This window comes from Ursus arctos, unplaced genomic scaffold, assembly GCF_023065955.2.
Source record: "Ursus arctos isolate Adak ecotype North America unplaced genomic scaffold, UrsArc2.0 scaffold_3, whole genome shotgun sequence".
Lineage (NCBI taxonomy): Eukaryota > Metazoa > Chordata > Mammalia > Carnivora > Ursidae > Ursus > Ursus arctos.
Genome location: NW_026622985.1, coordinates 25,722,359 through 25,739,412, shown reverse-complemented (window position 1 = coordinate 25,739,412; position 17,054 = coordinate 25,722,359). Strand labels below are relative to the sequence as shown.

The 17,054-nt window shown below is 38.6% G+C and overlaps 1 long non-coding RNA gene across 1 annotated transcript; it reads left to right on the top strand.

The window, feature by feature from the left end:
- The first annotated feature begins 656 nt into the window (after window positions 1-656).
- On the top strand, window positions 657-13,430 carry LOC130542061 (uncharacterized). Its single transcript, XR_008956349.1, has 3 exons — window positions 657-730; window positions 11,991-12,045; window positions 13,080-13,430. It is a non-coding gene; the product is annotated as an uncharacterized LOC130542061 (long non-coding RNA).
- The last annotated feature ends 3,624 nt before the right edge of the window (window positions 13,431-17,054 follow it).

Here is a 17,054-nt window from a genome sequence, read left to right as displayed (position 1 = left end):
TCAATACTTGTATAACCCTTCTTTTATTTATTTTTTTTGTGTGTATTTTCTAGACAGAACTGGGCATTTGAAAATTGAGGGTTAGGATATTAAAACATTTTATTTCCCTTTGTCCTCTTTACAGCCTTTTCCAAACCAAAACCAAGAAGAGGTGTAATTTGTTAGGAAAATCTGTGAACCTATAGAACTTCCTGTAGCTGCTGCCGCCACCCCTCCCTTGAACCGCACCTCCACCCTCCACCTGCAGCATCCACGCTGGGGGCTCGTGTCCTCCAGAAGTCCAGCCACGGCAGTGAAATGACTCAGGATGACCTTGAACCTCAGTGGACCAATATCTACTTTTTTCTTTAACCACGGTGGCCATCTGTGGCAGAGGAAGCTAAATGCTGTAGGTCTCAGCCCTGGTTTAGAGAGCCCCATTGAAGGACTCGCCTTTCTCCACGCTGTGTAATTTTATGACAGAATCCCTGTCCTTTCTCTCCAAGATAGAACATATGTTGTGGGGAAGGGGGTTTGAGCTTCAAGTGATTGTCACAGAAATCCTTCTTTTTTTTTCCTTCCTCTGCCTGTTTACTGTGAAATGTATTCCGTATCACCCCTCTTTTGATGTCTTACCAGGGGAAGATGGCTTGGAAATTTGTAAGAATGAAGCCTATAATATGCATCTGGAGGTTTCTGAAGCTAACCGTGGTATTTAAAGCTCCTGGGCTTCAGATGGCTGCTCCTTCAGGTGAGAGTCAGCGTTCTCTTTCTGGCTTCCTAATCCAGCGTTGGTAATCTGGATAATGCCACATGCATTATTAATAACCATTTTAATAATGGATTCAAAAAATGCAGGTATGTAGGTTTATCTTAAACTAGCAGAATTTGAGAAATAGCTATTTATAAACATATTTTTAGAACACATTTGATATGTGCCATGCACTTTGGAAAACACTTTGTAGAATAAACGAGAGTTCTTGTCCCTGGATGCCCCATAGTCTGTCTGGGGCTAGACCAGTAATCATAGTTGCAACGTGCACAGTGTGTACGTGAGTATGGACATATATGATGTGTCATTTATGTTGATTCTTGGAAATCTATGGAAGTGACATCTGAATAATAACTTGATGATCATTGCAAGTGTTCTAGGAACGTCTGAAGAAAAAAATATATATAAGTAAATGAATGAAAAATGGAAGGTTATATTCTTTCAAAATTTTTAATAATTCAGTGTGGTGGGGTGCCTTGGGTGGCTCAGCTGGTTAAGTGTCTGCCTTCAGCTCAGATCATGATTCCAGGATCCTGGGATCGAGCCCCACATTGGGTTCCCCGTTCAGTGGGAAGTCTTCTCTCTCTCTCTCTCCCTCTGCCCCTCCCCACCACTCGTTCTCTCTCACTTTCAAATAAATAAACAAAATCTTAAAGGAAAAAAGATAATTATGTGTGGCTAGAATACAGCATGCATGTATGTAAAAACTAGATTTGAGATTGGAAAAAGTCAGCTGGCTCTATTTTGTAGACGGTGATTACTCCTGGAGGTTTCAAAACAGAGGCAGCACCTGATGACAGGGAAGAGTCAAAAACACCAAGATTCTAAGAATTTTAAGGACATTTCCTGAGAAAACTATTGAGAAAGAGGAGACAATACAATAAGCAAGTAGGGCTCTATGAAACCTCACTATTAGAGAAAACCCATCCAAGCCAGTGTTGGCGGGCACTTTTGGTGAGCTTGTTCCTAGGACGCGTCTACATGGAAAGAAATGTATTTTGGCTTTTCCAGTGGTGGTCAGGACCGCAGGGAAGGGGGTATCATACGTAAAGTTCCACTACATCTCACTCACACACACTCACACACACACACACACACACTCACACACACACAGAGGGAAGGAGAGAGAAAGAAAGAAATTCATAGCAGGTTCTGACTCTTCAAAATCCTGTTTCCGTTTAAAAAAGATTCGTATGGCTCAATGATCTCTCACCTGTAGTAGACTTAGACCCCTTATCATGTACACACTGGTAAGAAGTCACTTCTTGGAATCTTTTTAAAAAGCTCTTTATCTCTCAACAGTGGCTTCCAAGCATTTTCTCAACATCGCCTCCCCCCTGCACACCTGCTCAGTAGCATTCACTTGATTTCCAAGTCTTGCAAGCTGCCTTTGATTCTTGTTATTGTTAGTGTAAAGCAAATATGCACCCTCTCTCTCCAAGGACCCAACACACTTGGCCTTGACAAATTGTGATCACAGGTTATATTTATAGCAGATACACTTTTCTAACAAGTATTTAAAAATAATTTTGCACTTCATTTAAAACTCACAGTCATGCTGACGGAGTTGTTCACCCTGAGGAAGTAAAACATCTCTCCCTCTCCCTCCATTGACTTATTGATTTAATCTGCACTCATCACATGGGGAAAGCAAGTAGCGAGGTGAGTACCCATTGGGAGAGTCGTTTCTAGCACAGACAGCAGATTGGATGCTGATCTGGTATCGTGACAGTGAGGGCAGCTGTTTGTTCCCTGGATTACCAGCCCTCTCCAAGTATTTTATGGGACTCAGATCCCTTTTGTGGATTTTACCTCTGATGCCTTTTCACTCTCGGGAAGCTTACCATGACAGACTGCAGGAGAGAGAAAACAAACATTCGAACAGGACACAGAAATGTTGTTCTAATTTACAGTTGTGGTGAGGTGGGTGTAGGGGTGGGGAATCATCCAGATGGAGCACATGTGGAGAAGTTGGAGAAGCTTGGAGAAGTTTTAAAGTGCTTTGAAGTGTAGTTGGACTGTCTAGACCATGTGTACAGGTTAAAGACTAGTGTGGCATGTATGGGAATTGTAATAGTATGGACGTAATGTATGTTAAGAAAAAAATCCAAAGTGATAGAAAGAATGGTATTTGGCTTTCTTTCCTTTTAATCTTTTTTTTTTTTTTAAAGATTTTATTTATTCATTCGACAGAGATAGAGACAGCCAGCGAGAGAGGGAACACAAGCAGGGGGAGTGGGAGAGGAAGAAGCAGGCTCATAGCAGAGGAGCCTGACGTGGGGCTCGATCCCATAACGCCGGGATCACGCCCTGAGCCGAAGGCAGACGCTTAACCGCTGTGCCACCCAGGCGCCCCTCTTTCCTTTTAATCTTAATTTCAGAAAAGGAGACTGATAATGTAATATTTGTGACCCTTAGGACTTTATTTTGTGAAACCTGATTAGTGAAAATATATACAACTTTCACCCATTTACACACTTGAAAAGCACTTGAAAAACCATCTCATCATGTCCAACACCATCATTTAGTGTCGTGTGTTTTTACCAGAAAAAGTACTGTGGACGATGGAAATGATGTTGGTTTATCCATTTGTCTAAAAAAATGAGGAAATATTTTAATGGACTTTCTGTAACCCTTTTTTTGTGATACACTATGAAAGATATTTAAATTCTCTTCCTCGATGACCCAAGGCATCATGATATGAAATAGAGAATTATCTGTGTAGTACATGAGAATTATTTTTCCCTAACTAAAAAACAAAAGCAAAAACAAAACCTAAAATATAGAATTACGTTACCGGTAACAACCAAATGCTAAATTATGGTTCCCGGGTGATTTATTAAGAATTTAGTTAAGAAAGATAATGAAGAAATTGCCGTGAGCTCTGGTTTTCGCTCCTGGAAACTCCTCAGGCAATAATAAAAAGTACCCCCCCCTGCCCTACTCGCAAAAGATAGCCAGCATTTTGTGTTCTGAAGGCCTGAGCATTCCTTCCCTCAGGAACACTTCTTGATGCTTCTCAGGCCTGTGTCTGTCCCTCTGGATCATTCCCATCCACACCTTTCAGAGAGCCAGCAAGCTCTGAGATTGTATGAAGAAATTTGGGGAAGAAATGACAGTGACCTCTGGGTGTTCCTCAAGGACTAGGAATTACACAGGTTTATAGGATCTGGGAGGAGGTGGGAAAGTGTAGACACCTCCACTTCAGTCTCAGGTGTCCTGGGGAAATGAGAGGATCGCAGAGCAAGCATAGGGCACTAAAAACAAAGACCTCAGGAGCCTGGACTATGGGCCTCAAGGCTGAGGAAAGGAGGGTAGAGTAAGGGTGTTGAGCTGTCTTGTGACAAGTCTGTCAGTCTCACACAAAATTGTAAAGTTCCAGAAAGTAAATTTTGTATCCCTTTGGCCACACTATTTTCCCACAGCAATCCAGATGAGTTTTCAACATAAAACACACAGAAATATGGGAAAGCAGAAAAAAGAAGGTATTCTTATGTCCACATCAGGGATTACACATTTCTCATATTTTCTTTAATATTCCAAGAGCTTCATACTAAGTATTAATCAGGATTATGCTGGTTTACACTTATTCCCAGAAGAATAGTGCTGCAGATGTTTTTAAAACTTTTTTAAAAATTTACTTGAGAGAGAGAGAGAGAACGAGCAGAGGGGAGGGGCAGAGGGAGAGGGAGAAGCAGATGCCCCACTGAGCAGGAAGCCCTATGCGGGGGCTCGATCCCAAGACCCTGAGATCATGACCTGAGCCAAAAGCAGATACTTAACTGACTGAGCCACCCAGGTGCCCCTGTTTTTAAAATTTCTTAAAAGTACAAATAATTCAATAGCCTTGTAATTGTCTAAAAAATAAAAACTAACTGACTGAGCCACCCAGGTGCCCCTGTTTTTAAAATTTCTTAAAAGTACAAATAATTCAATAGCCTTGTAATTGCCTAAAAAATAAAAACTAAGAAGTAACAGAGATCGAAGTCCATGCATGATGACAATGACCGTCCACCTGCTGGATGCATAGTACAGTTTCTGAAGGAGGGGAACAACTCGTGAGGAGTGTTGATGCCCCAAGCAAAACACGTCTCCTGTACTTCAAGGAAAATGAGTTCAGTACCTTCAATATCAAGGTAAAATGGTAAAAGATAAAAAGAATCCACTTGTATGTAATGTGGCAAATAAAATCTCCAGAGCAGTGCTTCTCAGACATCAATGTACGGATGAATCACCTGGGGATTTTTTTTTTTTTTTCTTAAAATAAAGATTCTGACTCAGCAGTTCTGGGGTCTGAGATTCTGCACTTCTAGCAAGTTCCCTGACGCTGCCAATGTGCTGGTTTCAGGAGTAACAAGAGTCTAGTTAACAATCCTGGGATTATATGTGACTATGAAATGAGGCAGCTATGGTCTTTTAGCAGATTTCAAACCATAAAGAGATCAGCTAGCAGTGTTTTGCTGCGGGAAACAAGTGATCTGGTAAATTTGTAACCTGTCTTAAAATTCTTCCCTTAGATAATAGAGAAAGGGGGGGGCGCCTGGGTGGCTCAGGCAGTTAAGTGCAACTCTTGGTCTCAGCTCAGGTTGTGATCTCACGGTCTGGAGATCGAGCCCCCCGTAAGGTTCCCTGTGCAGCATGGAGTCTGCTCGAGATTCTCTCTCCCTCTGTCCCTCCTCTGCTTGCACAAGCACACGTACACGCATGCGCTCTCTCTCTCTCTCTCCCCCTCCTTTCTCCCTCTCTATAAATAAGTAAATAAATAAATACATACATACATAAAGTGGACAGAGGAATAAAAGGAGGTGACATATGGAGCCCTTATTCTAAGCCGTGCACTGATATAAACACTTTGCATTTATTATTTCATTTAGTCTCCATAACAACCCTCTGAGGTAGGTTGGTAAGAAGACCCAAAAAAATGACTTCCACAGACGAATCATAAACAAGGGGATATGTGAGAGGCTTCAACAGACAGTTTTCCATGTATGTAGAAATGTAATTCTGCACTAGTATCTGGTTGAAGTAATCTTACTACCAGAAATTCAGCTACAAAAGACATAGTCCAGTTAGGACACCAAATATTTAGCATAAGCTAACAGTATGAGTTCATTGGTAAACCAAAGACAAAGCTAATTATGTGTCATGCGTTATGAGGGGTGACAGATAACACATAGCAGGAACGTTAAAACTGTCATGTTTAGACCAAAGGTGTAAAATTCCCCTTGGGCTCTGTCCTAGTTAGAACGTATTTACTGTAATTTCTTGTTAAGTCTGGTAGCCAGAAGTGAGAGGCATCAGCTAAATGGTGAAGAAGAAAATAAGGCAGGATTTTAAAGTAACTGAAAAACAAAGGAAACCTGAATGTCTCCAAGTCATTCAGCCTTGTGCTATCAGTTTGATACTGTACTAAAGTGACTCAGGCATCAGTTCCAGGGAGAGAAGGAAATCCATCAACCTTCTGAGATTTTGTGTTTTCCTGAGCGACTCTTTGTTTCCCTGATCATCCCTTACTCCAAATTCTTACCTTTTTCCTCAATGATACATTCCTATTCCTGGTTTTGTGAGGCTCTTACCCTATTTCTATAACATTCTGCCCTCCATCTGGCTGCTGTCCCTTCTCCTAAATAGCCCTAAGCACCGTTAACACAAAGCTCTTGTGTGTAACAGCCTCTTTTTCTGGGGTATTAAAGATAATTCAGTGTTTAAAGCACTGAAAAATTTATGATGCTCTCTCTCTCTCTAGGCATTTTAAAATGGGGGGGGGTAAATGAGTACATAAAGTCTTACAAAGCACCGATTTCCCTATATGATTATTTGTTTGGATTTTTATTTTAAATTATTTTGGTTTTTAACAAACAGGAAAAACATGGATATAACTGAAAGATGAACAAGGACATAATATAAAGAGTAATTCTTCCCACTCCATTTCCCAGACGACTACTATTTCCTAATTCCCAGAGGCAACCCCTATTATCTTTTCCTTGTATATTTTTCCAGAAATGATCTATACTTGAGGATTTTGAAAAAATAACAAATGTTCTTTAAAAATGCATTCTTAGCCTTTCTGTTGGGTGATAAGACACACGTTAGAGCCTCGCCCTGAAAACAGCTTAGAACTCACATTTAATCTAACTGTTCAAAAGTCATTTTGCCACCGGAACAAGAATCTATCACCTGTCATCTCGGTCATTCTCCCTGACACCTGCACCTTCCCTTGGGGCTCCTAAGTTTGCCAACCTCTGACTCAGGATCCGCTCTTCTCAAGAAAACCTCCTTGCAGTCTACTGGTTTAAAATCCTAGTTACGTTATTTTACAGAGCAATTTATTCTGTGGCTAGTAGTTTTTTTTCTTGCTGACTATCCCCAAGGAGGACTGGCCTCACATAAAATAGGACAGAATTCTCTTCCTAAGAGGATTGTTTCTTGTCTCTTAAGTAACCCCTCAAACTGCAGCCACCTTTACGATAACACTCCATCCAGCACCTCCTAGCAACCCCATTGTTTTCTTTCCTCAGTAAAGGTTTTTTTTAAATCATTGACTAGTTTCCAGGACACAAATTCTTTCCCCAAGGGCCTTTGTGGAGAGGAGAGAGAAGACATTCTTCAGTCACAGCACATGGGCCCTATGCTTGCGCCGGAGGGATCGTGTCTTCCTCATGCAGAGAAGCCTCAACTCTGTGGCTATTGTCTGTGCTCAGTACTGTGAGAACAGAAAATGTTTCTAGTTAGAATAAATTCCTACCCCACCTCTGAAAGTCCTACCTATCACACCTGAGCTCTGCCATCCCAGTCCTTCAGGGCAATAATTTAGGAAAAGGAATTCTGAGAGAAAATACCTGGCCGACTCCATGTGCCAGGGATGGGGCAGCTCTCCTCTCCTCAGTGATAGTAGCAAGGGAGTTAGATGTCAAAGGGGTTGGGTAGATTCTTCATGGTCCTTCACTGCTTTCCTGTACCTTTCATCCACCCAGCTGCCTGCATGAGAAGAGATCCTGACAGAGATTAAGCTGCACATATCCTAAGTAAGGTACCAGTAAGTCAGATCCATCAGGCTCTGACAAAAATAAACAGTGGCAAGTTAAACTTTATCCCAGAATCATGTCAAGATAATATCTCAATGAATGAATACTGAACAATGGAAAGTCTGTTAATGTAATTTACCACACGTAATAGACTAACAGAGAGAATAAAATATCATCTTAAAGATGGCTGAATTGGTCAAATTTAGCATTCTTTTTTTTTTAAAGATTTTGTTTGTTTTAGAGAAAGAGAGTATGAGTGAGCAAGGAAAGGGGCAGAGGCAGAGAAAATCTCAAGCAGACTCCACACTGAGTGTGGAGCCTGATATGGGGTTCGATCTCATGACCTGAGCTGAAATCAAGAGTTGGGTGCTCAACTGACTGAGCCACCCAGGCACTCCAGTATTCACTTTTTTTTCCAAAAAAGATTTTATTTATTTATTTATTTATTTGAGAGAGAGAGAGAGAGAGCACAAGCAGGGGAAGCAGCAGAGAAAGAAGGAGAAGCAGGCTCCCAGCTGAGCAGGGAGCCCAGTGTAAGGCTCGGACCAGGACCCTGAGCCGAAGGCAGACACTTCACTGACTGAGCCACCCAGGTGCTCCCAGCATTCACTTTTTAAAAAACCGTTTATTTTAAAATAATAAACTCATTAAAGTTTAACAAGATATGTTTTTGTAGAAATATATTTTCCAGAACAAGTGTTAGTGAGAAGAGTGGCATCCCTTTATAAATTTTACAAATCTTTTTAATATGTGGCTTATAGAAGACAAATTCTTGTGTCTGCTTTGGCATTCAGTCTGTTGCGATGTGTTACTTTAAAGTATCTGAAAACAATCTGGCCTCACATAGATGCATAGTTGGGAAAGAGAAGAACTTTGAGCCTTTTGAAGTGCCTGAGAGCCCCTCACAGTTCTTCCAACCACTTTTGGAGAATCACTGCTTTAGAGAATCTGGATTCAAATCTCACTAAATTGATTTAGCAGTATTTCATTCTGTATTAACTGAATCAAAACTTATAGATCAGAAACTAAAAAATTATTTTGCAGGAGTTCTGATAAAGATATATAAATATACATGTCAATATTAGGTTGAAAAAGTGGACTGTGATTACTTGCCTCCTAAACACTTATTTTTAGGAATTTACTATATGCCCTAATTATATGTATATTTTTTATATATCAATACCAAGTTGATGCCAAAAATCAGTTTTATAATCGTTATGCATGGTTTCATAGTAATTCATTTGACAGTTATTCTTTTGAGCATATGTATGTACCGGACACTGTCACAGGTTCTGAGGATAGAACAATAAGAAAGCCAGAATACCAGGCTTTATGAAAATTATATTAGTGGAAGAAACATAATAAATTATCAAATAATAATAAAAGTCACCAAATTAAATACCATTTTATACTCATTTGTTTGGGAAATATGAAGAAGTCTTATGATACTCTTAGAGATGATGTGGCCTGAAAGAATATTTTAAATATGGCTGGTCGAAGTGTAAATTGGATGACAATTTGTTTTTGCCTTGCACAGTTGAACCTAACGTACGATGTAGTAATTCCACTCCGGGTACATACTCAGGAGAAACCCTCGCAATTTGCGTCAGGAGATATATTCAGAAATCTGCACAACGATACTGTTAATAGTAGCAGACAACTGGAACCCACCATAGGCAGGAAAAGTGGGGAAAATGGTATATTTGCACTCTGAAATAATACACAGTGTAGGAAATAAATTACCACGGACAACCTGTAACAGCATGACTAGATTGTACGTAAGCACAAGAAGTGGGCCACAGGAGATTAAATTCTCCCTCAGGACTTCTTATAATATTTAATAGAATTTTATTATAAAAACTTATTGGTCAAGCATGTGTGTGTGTTTGTGTTTAGGCAAGAAAATGATAAAGACAGAATTTAGGTTAATTGCCTCTAAGAAAGGCAAGAGGATGGATAGACAAAGAGTAAATGGTAAGAATTTATTTTTTTATTTTTTAAAAGATTTTATTTATGTATTTAACAAAGAGAGAGAGCCAGAGAGCACAAGCAAGGGGAGCGGCAGAGGGAGAAGGAGAAGCAGATTCCCCAGTAAGCAGAGAGCCCGATGCGGGGCTCCGTCCCAGGACCCTGGGATCATGACCTGAGCTGAAGGCAAACACTTAATGACTGAGCCACCCAGGCGTCCCATGAGAATTTATTTTCAATGTTTTAGATCTAAGGGTTGGGTGTTCAGGAGTGGGTTCAGGAGTGACCAATTTGAACTGGTCAAATGGAGCATTCATTCCTAATACAGGCCCTTCAACAAGTTAAAGATAACAGATAATGTCCTCAAAATGATCAAGAAAGAATAAAAGCTACAAAAAGCACCATCAAAGTAACCCCAATTAGAATAATTCCTTTTAAAGTCAAGAGCAAGACAAGGAAGTTACTATATTGGCTGTAATTTAACAATATTATAAAGATTAAGTCAATTCCATCAGTCAAAAAGGAAAAATAAGCTATGGTTTTGAAAAGAAAAGTTTGTCATTATTTGAAACTAGCAGTAGTTGCGTCCTATGAAAAATGAATTAAACTACATAATCCATAAAATATTTTATTTTGAAATTCATCTAGAAAAGGAAGGATGAAGCAAAGGTGAGTGAATCTTGCTAATGTATATAATAATATATTGGAATATAGAAATACTTAGAGATTAATGGAGCAGAATAGGTCGTATCTCTCTCTTCATATACGTACGTGTGTGTGTGTGTGTGTGTGTGTGTGTGTGTGTGTGTGTGTATACACATACACTTTAACATTTTTTAAAGGAAGGAGTGGGAAATAATTTCCAGGGAGTGGCAATGAAGAACAAAATGAAAGAAAATCCCGCAGTGGTCCTGGATATGAACCAAACAAAACAGTAACACATAAGACGACACCAGATGAAAGGGATGCTGGGAGGCAGGGTCTTTACTGACGACTAAGTCCCACAGTGTTTCTCATTAGGGACCTTAGGCACATCGGGTAGGACACACCTTCTTCTGCAGGACTTCAAGTAATGTGGTCATTTAACATCCCTGACCCCTGTCCACTATATGCCGGGAGAGGCCTCTAGTCATTGGGGCAGACAATCCTCCAAACATTTCTAGCCCCATGGGCTGGGGGTCTCTTGGAGCAAGAAGGTACTGTGATCAGGGAAGAGTTTGATCATTTGGGAATTTTGTTTCTGAGAGATCATCAATTTAGAGAGAATAGCAGCACATTTGAGAAATTGGAGCTGTGTGGGGCTTGAGTCAGATTACAGGTTATACACAGAGAGCCCTAAGGGACCAGAGCTGAGCGGCCGGGGGATGGGAGGCCTGGCTTTTGGCTAGTGACTGATACAACCAGGGATATGGGGCTTGATGGGATTTTCTGGATTGTTTCTTATAAAGGCGTGAATAGTGGCTTCTAATTGCAACTTCCTTGTCAAGCTCTTTTCTCAAGAAATTTCTCAAGAAATCTGTGGGGCAGATACTATGGGCCTGGGGAACAGTACCAGAAGCATGTAGAGAGAGAGCCACGGATCCTCACATAACAGCTAGCAGAGGGACAGCCACACTCATGGAGACATATTCCCCAAAACGTATTTTCTCATAAGTGATCAGACTGTTATCATTTCAAAAAATATATTCAGTTTATTTTATGATCCTCATCTACAATCCCACGATTTCATATTTGGAGATAGTGTAAATCTGATTTGAGACATTCATCATATGGCATATTATAATAATTCTTGCCCACCATCTTTACTTTTGTTACCTGTTTTGGTCCATTTTATTGTACCAAACCATTCTGAAAAATGCTACCAAGTCAGTAGAGCCTGATTAAAACTTGTTAGAAATCAAAATTTCAGCATTTCGTATATGGGGTGAATGTTACGGCTAATTCTGTTTCATTTCAGATGCTTCTGAATTTTAATTTAATTGAAATTAAAATAATTTAAATAAAATTGACTGTTAGATTTTAAATTTAATTTAAATTCTTGATTTAGTTGCTTTCCAATTTCAATTTAGAATTTTAATTTATCTCAAATAGAAACTAATTTGAATTAATTTTAAAATTCAGATTTTTTTCAGATTCGATTAGAATACACAGCATTCATTTTGCGCTGTGATTTCAGTCCATCAGAGTAGACTAATCAAAATTATTTCCTTTTATTCTATCTTCTTTCTTTGTCTACTTCCCTCCAGGGGCTTACCGAAGGCTAAAAGAAGAGAGTAGTCTGCCAATGCACAGGCTAGAAGGGTATGTATTGTCATATAAAATCGATAAGAACACCAACTAAAAGTCAGTCTGACTTTCATCATCACAATGCACCAGCAATTCTAAAAAACTGATAAATTCTAAAAGAATGATAAAGCCTTCCTCTCTCATAAAAAGCTTTTTATTGGTCTATGTTCTAAATAATGGTGGTGGTTACTATTCAGTTTTAATGGTATAAATATAAACTGTAAATTAGCACAATTTTATTACCCATCTTTTAAAAACACTATTTTTATAGGGCAGGTAATTTGGAGAACTCCCAGTTAGATCGATGTGGACTCACCTCCATGGGTTTGTCTGGAGAGTAAGCTTGTAACAGTTTGGAATTATTCAAGCTAACTTTGGTTGTGATTTCTGTTCTCCTCCCCTCAGCTGACATTATATATTTCTACATTTAAATAGATTCAAAACAAAGAGTGACAGCAGAGTTCCCGTAAAGATGAAGAAATGAACTTGAGTCACTTCAATTTTATCATTCTGTGTGACCACGTGGAGATATTTTTTTTATGTAATTAAAACAGTGAAACAGAACCCAAAATGCAAGGTGTAATATTTCTATTGGGCAAATACAAATTTTAGTTCAGTAATAAGATATTTTATTGAATTTGAGTAGTATCTTTGAAATGAAAATCCTAGTTTTCAAAAACTAGTATTCCTATTCATTATTAAACCGTACTGTTATTATCCATAATGACAACAGACTAATAGGTATAAGTCTTCCCCATCTTGTAAGAAATACATTCATGTAATTAAGAAGTATTAAGGCAGTACTTTATTTTCCCGTGTCATACTGATATAATTTGTTTGTTTCTTTATCTTATTGTGGTATGCTTTTATATACACATATACATAAAAGAAAAGCTTTACTGCCTATCTTTTTTCCTAGCCAGTATTCATTTCTTATGATTGTTGCTGAAAGTAATTTTGTCATAGAGGGGGGTGTTTAAAAATGATCCTCTCACCCTCAGTGTCAAATACACCAGGAATAGCATTCTGTTCTCCATCTGTTCCTTTAGAGACCCATGGATCCTCTCTTCACAGCTGGCAGAAGGACAGCCTCACTGATGGAGACATTTTCAAAAATATCTATATTGTATCATAAGTGATCAGGTTTTTATAATTTCAGTAGAAATATATTCAGTTTATATTATTTTTTATTTTATATTTGCATACTTTTCCTCCTTTCTGCAAACCCTGCGTGTGATAAGGTAAGATTTGTGTGTCCTTTGCTAATCCTCCTGAATCTGGAACCAATTCTGCCACACCCATCAGGTGCTCAGCAAGCATTCGGTATGGAGTAGTGCCATTTTATCCCGATTTTCTTTATTTTTTTAGAAAACATATCGGGTTCTTCTGTGATGACAAAAGAACGATTAAATGCCCGTTCTGCTTATTATGCATGGTAATATTATTTGGAATTTGAATTTTTTAAGGAAATGTAATTACAAGAAAAATCTATGAAATTTTACCTAAAGAATGAAATAGAATTGGCTGAGTAAAAGAAAATTATGGGCAGAAAGTGTTAGGAAAAAATAAACGAGTCCACTGTTTCCCTCATATGCTTCATGTCCAAGTTCTTAAACAGCTACAACAAATTCCCAACCTATGACTATTAATACCCACGATAAACTGTTGTTTGATTCGTAGACTTCGGTAAGTTTTGTTGTGGCTGAGTCTGAGCAAATAGTTGGATATTTTTCTGTACTCTAGAAACTAAGGCAGACTTTATGACTTCAGCACCGTATCCATCCATAGAAATGAATCACCAAGACAGAAGCCCCAGACACTAGACACAGTGCTTTTAAGGCTTTTTTGAAAGGTGAACCTCATTTATCTGTAACCTCTCCAAGCAGACTCTGGAGGCAGTTTTGGTCTGAATAGCCTGTCACTTAGATGTGTGATCTTGCAAGTTACTTAACCTTTCACTGGGGAAAAATTATATACATATTATATATAGAATATAAATTATATAGAATATAAATTATATAATATATGTATTAAGTGGATTCGTATATGTAAAATACATAGAACAACACATACACATTTATTGTTAATTATTTCACTAAGTAATATATCATTAATGTTTTAATTCTTTGTCATGATTCACTAATTTTAACCCTGTGGTTCATGACCAAGTGGATTAATCATCCTAGTTTTCTAAAATGGAACACCGAATCTTAGAAAAGTAAGTGATTTTTCTTCAGATCAGCAAAATGGAATTAGAAAACATATTTTAACTTTTTTGCATAGTTTGGTGCAACCGATGCATGTAGAGGGTTTACTTTAACATGAAGAAATATATTACTTGTCTCCTCTTTTCCAAAGCCATTTATATAACCTACAACTGTTAGGATTTTTCTCGTTACGGTCTTGTCCACATCCTCCGTGAGTCACAAGGGCTGTGATACAAATGAGTTGTTTCGTAACATTGTAGTTGTTGAGATTATAATATTCCTAAGAGAATATCAACAATGATTCTGAAGGCCAGGGGCAAGGGCAAGAGAACATAGTGTTTTTAAAAGAATATACCCAAGGCCACATCCCAGGTATAATATGACTAACCACCTCTTTTTCTGAGTAATTACTGTCTTTTTTACCAAAGATATATCCCCAGTCCCTCTTTATTCTTCTACCTTATAAACATACATAAAATACTGAATTGCTGAATTGCCCCCCAGTTAAGGATGGCATCCAATCCAAAATTAGTCCTTATCCCTCCTTAGAAGAATCTAACTCGGGTCCAAACCCTATAAGAGACACTGTAGCATCCAATTCCTATGGGACGTGTTATCTCATGCTGGCAGTAAGTCAACAAATCTTTCTGTTGTTTAAGCAGATGTCTTTCCTGTGATCTTTAGATTTCCTTTATCACAAAGAATATAAAAAGCTATAAAAGAGAATTGCACACTGCACACACACACACACACACACTCTCACTTTTCATCTCTCGGTGTATTTGTACTTCTATACTGCTTACTATAATTGACCATAACCACTTATTAATTGGCTATAAAACAGGAAAGTTAGGCAAGACCATATTGTATCTGTACTAATATGACTTTAATAGATCAGTGGTTTGTCTTTAAAAGTGTGTCCTGTTAGACCCATAAATATAGAGAACACACTGATGGTTGCCAGAGGGAAGGAGGGTGAGCGGATGGGCAAAATGGGTCAAAGGGAGTGAGGAATACAGGCGTCCGGTTATGGAATGTATAAATTATCAGGATGAAAGGCACAGCATAGGGAATATAGCCAACGGTGCTCTACTAGCCTTGTGTGGTGGCAGAAGGTAGCCGCACTTGTGGTGAGCGCAGCATAACGTACAGACTGGTCCAATCGCTGTGTCGTACACCCGAAACTAATGTAACATTATGTGTCCCACAATTAAAAACATTTTTCTAAAGTGTACTCTTTCAAATGCTTTAGAAAGTTGGATGGATATTTCTCTCTGGTTGATCTGCTCAATCCTGTGAAGTCATTTACTGAAATAAAAAATAATTCCCCCTTTTTTTTAGATTTATTTTTGTTCTAAAAATGACTGCTAAAACAGCAACCCATCAAAAAATGGTCATATCAAACCAAAATTGTAAAATCACTACGTACTCAATTACTTGTTAAGCAGATGATGGGAATGTGTGATAATATTTAGAAATGCATAGATTCATAGTTTATAAAGGTAGCTAATTTTAGAATTTATAATCTGTCACACTAGGGGGGGGATGTGGCCAATATTGATCCCCTCCTTCTCTCCTTGTGCGTCTGCTTGACCCAAACGATGCACTATTAGCAAACAGCACTTTAGTATGTACACTAAAAAAATGTATAAAAACAGTCATTGCGGTACGGCTTCAGTAGTGATCTGAGGACGAGTACCATCTAATGGTTCTTTATCTTTTTTTCTATTTTTTCCCCTGAGTTTCTAGTTTGTTTTTGCTTTTATGTTTTATTGGGAATTTCCCCAATGTGCTTATGCGTTCAGAGTGATCCAGAAGGATCGTTCTTCCGTATCTTTATTACCTAATGAAAATCACATTGATCTGTAAACATTCAAGAAGAAAGAAATAATTTTGGCCACAACAGATTGAAGACTTCAAAATGGAGACAAATCCCCCTAGCCCACGGCTTTTTCTAAGCACTTTTAATTTCCCATCTGACATCTTCATTAGCATTTCATGCTGTATCTGATAATGGGGGAGATAGAAGGAATGGTGGCATTTGCGTGTCAGTACCTCGTGAAATGAAGCTCAGAGCCGGCTACTACCTTCATTAGATAAGCCCTCAGAGGTAACAAGGCTTGTAATTCTATTATGAATACCGGTCAGGTTATTACTCTACGTAGATACACACTCACTCGAGGTTTATTGAATTTTAATCTGCTTATGCACTCCCAGCTGTTAAACAGAGTTACAGAATAGGTCTGCATTCACTGACAGCTGCTGTAGAACTGAGAAGAATAGCCACTCGCAACGGGAAGGACAAGGACCTATTATTTTTAAATGTTGGCATTAAAGCTGAGCCTGGAAGATACTCCTCACTTTAAGTTAAGCCAGAAGCTGAGCCAGCGTTTTTTAATCCCAGGGATTTATCATCACTCTGGAGTCTAGAACTAGGACCAGTGACTCCGAACTGGCCACAAAGTGTGACTGGGGACTTCCAGAGGCACCTAGCCCACCTAGCATGAGACTTTCTCACAGCGCACCCAGCACACAAGTAATTTTGCTCGTATTATCGGACTATGTTTTCAGTTTTAAATAACGTTGCTTGGAAGCATTAAAATCTTTTTTTGAATCAGGCAGACTGAAATCCATTATTAAAAGTGGCGCATCATTAGTAAGTATTATGTTTTTCTTTACAAAGGAATATTTGAAGTGCAAGACCAAAAGACAAAGGGATGGAATTCTGTTTGAAGAAGAAGAAGAAAGTGGAGACAGGCGAAGAATTTAAATAAAATCATAAAGCAATTCTGTGAGAACATCATTTCCAATGTTTTT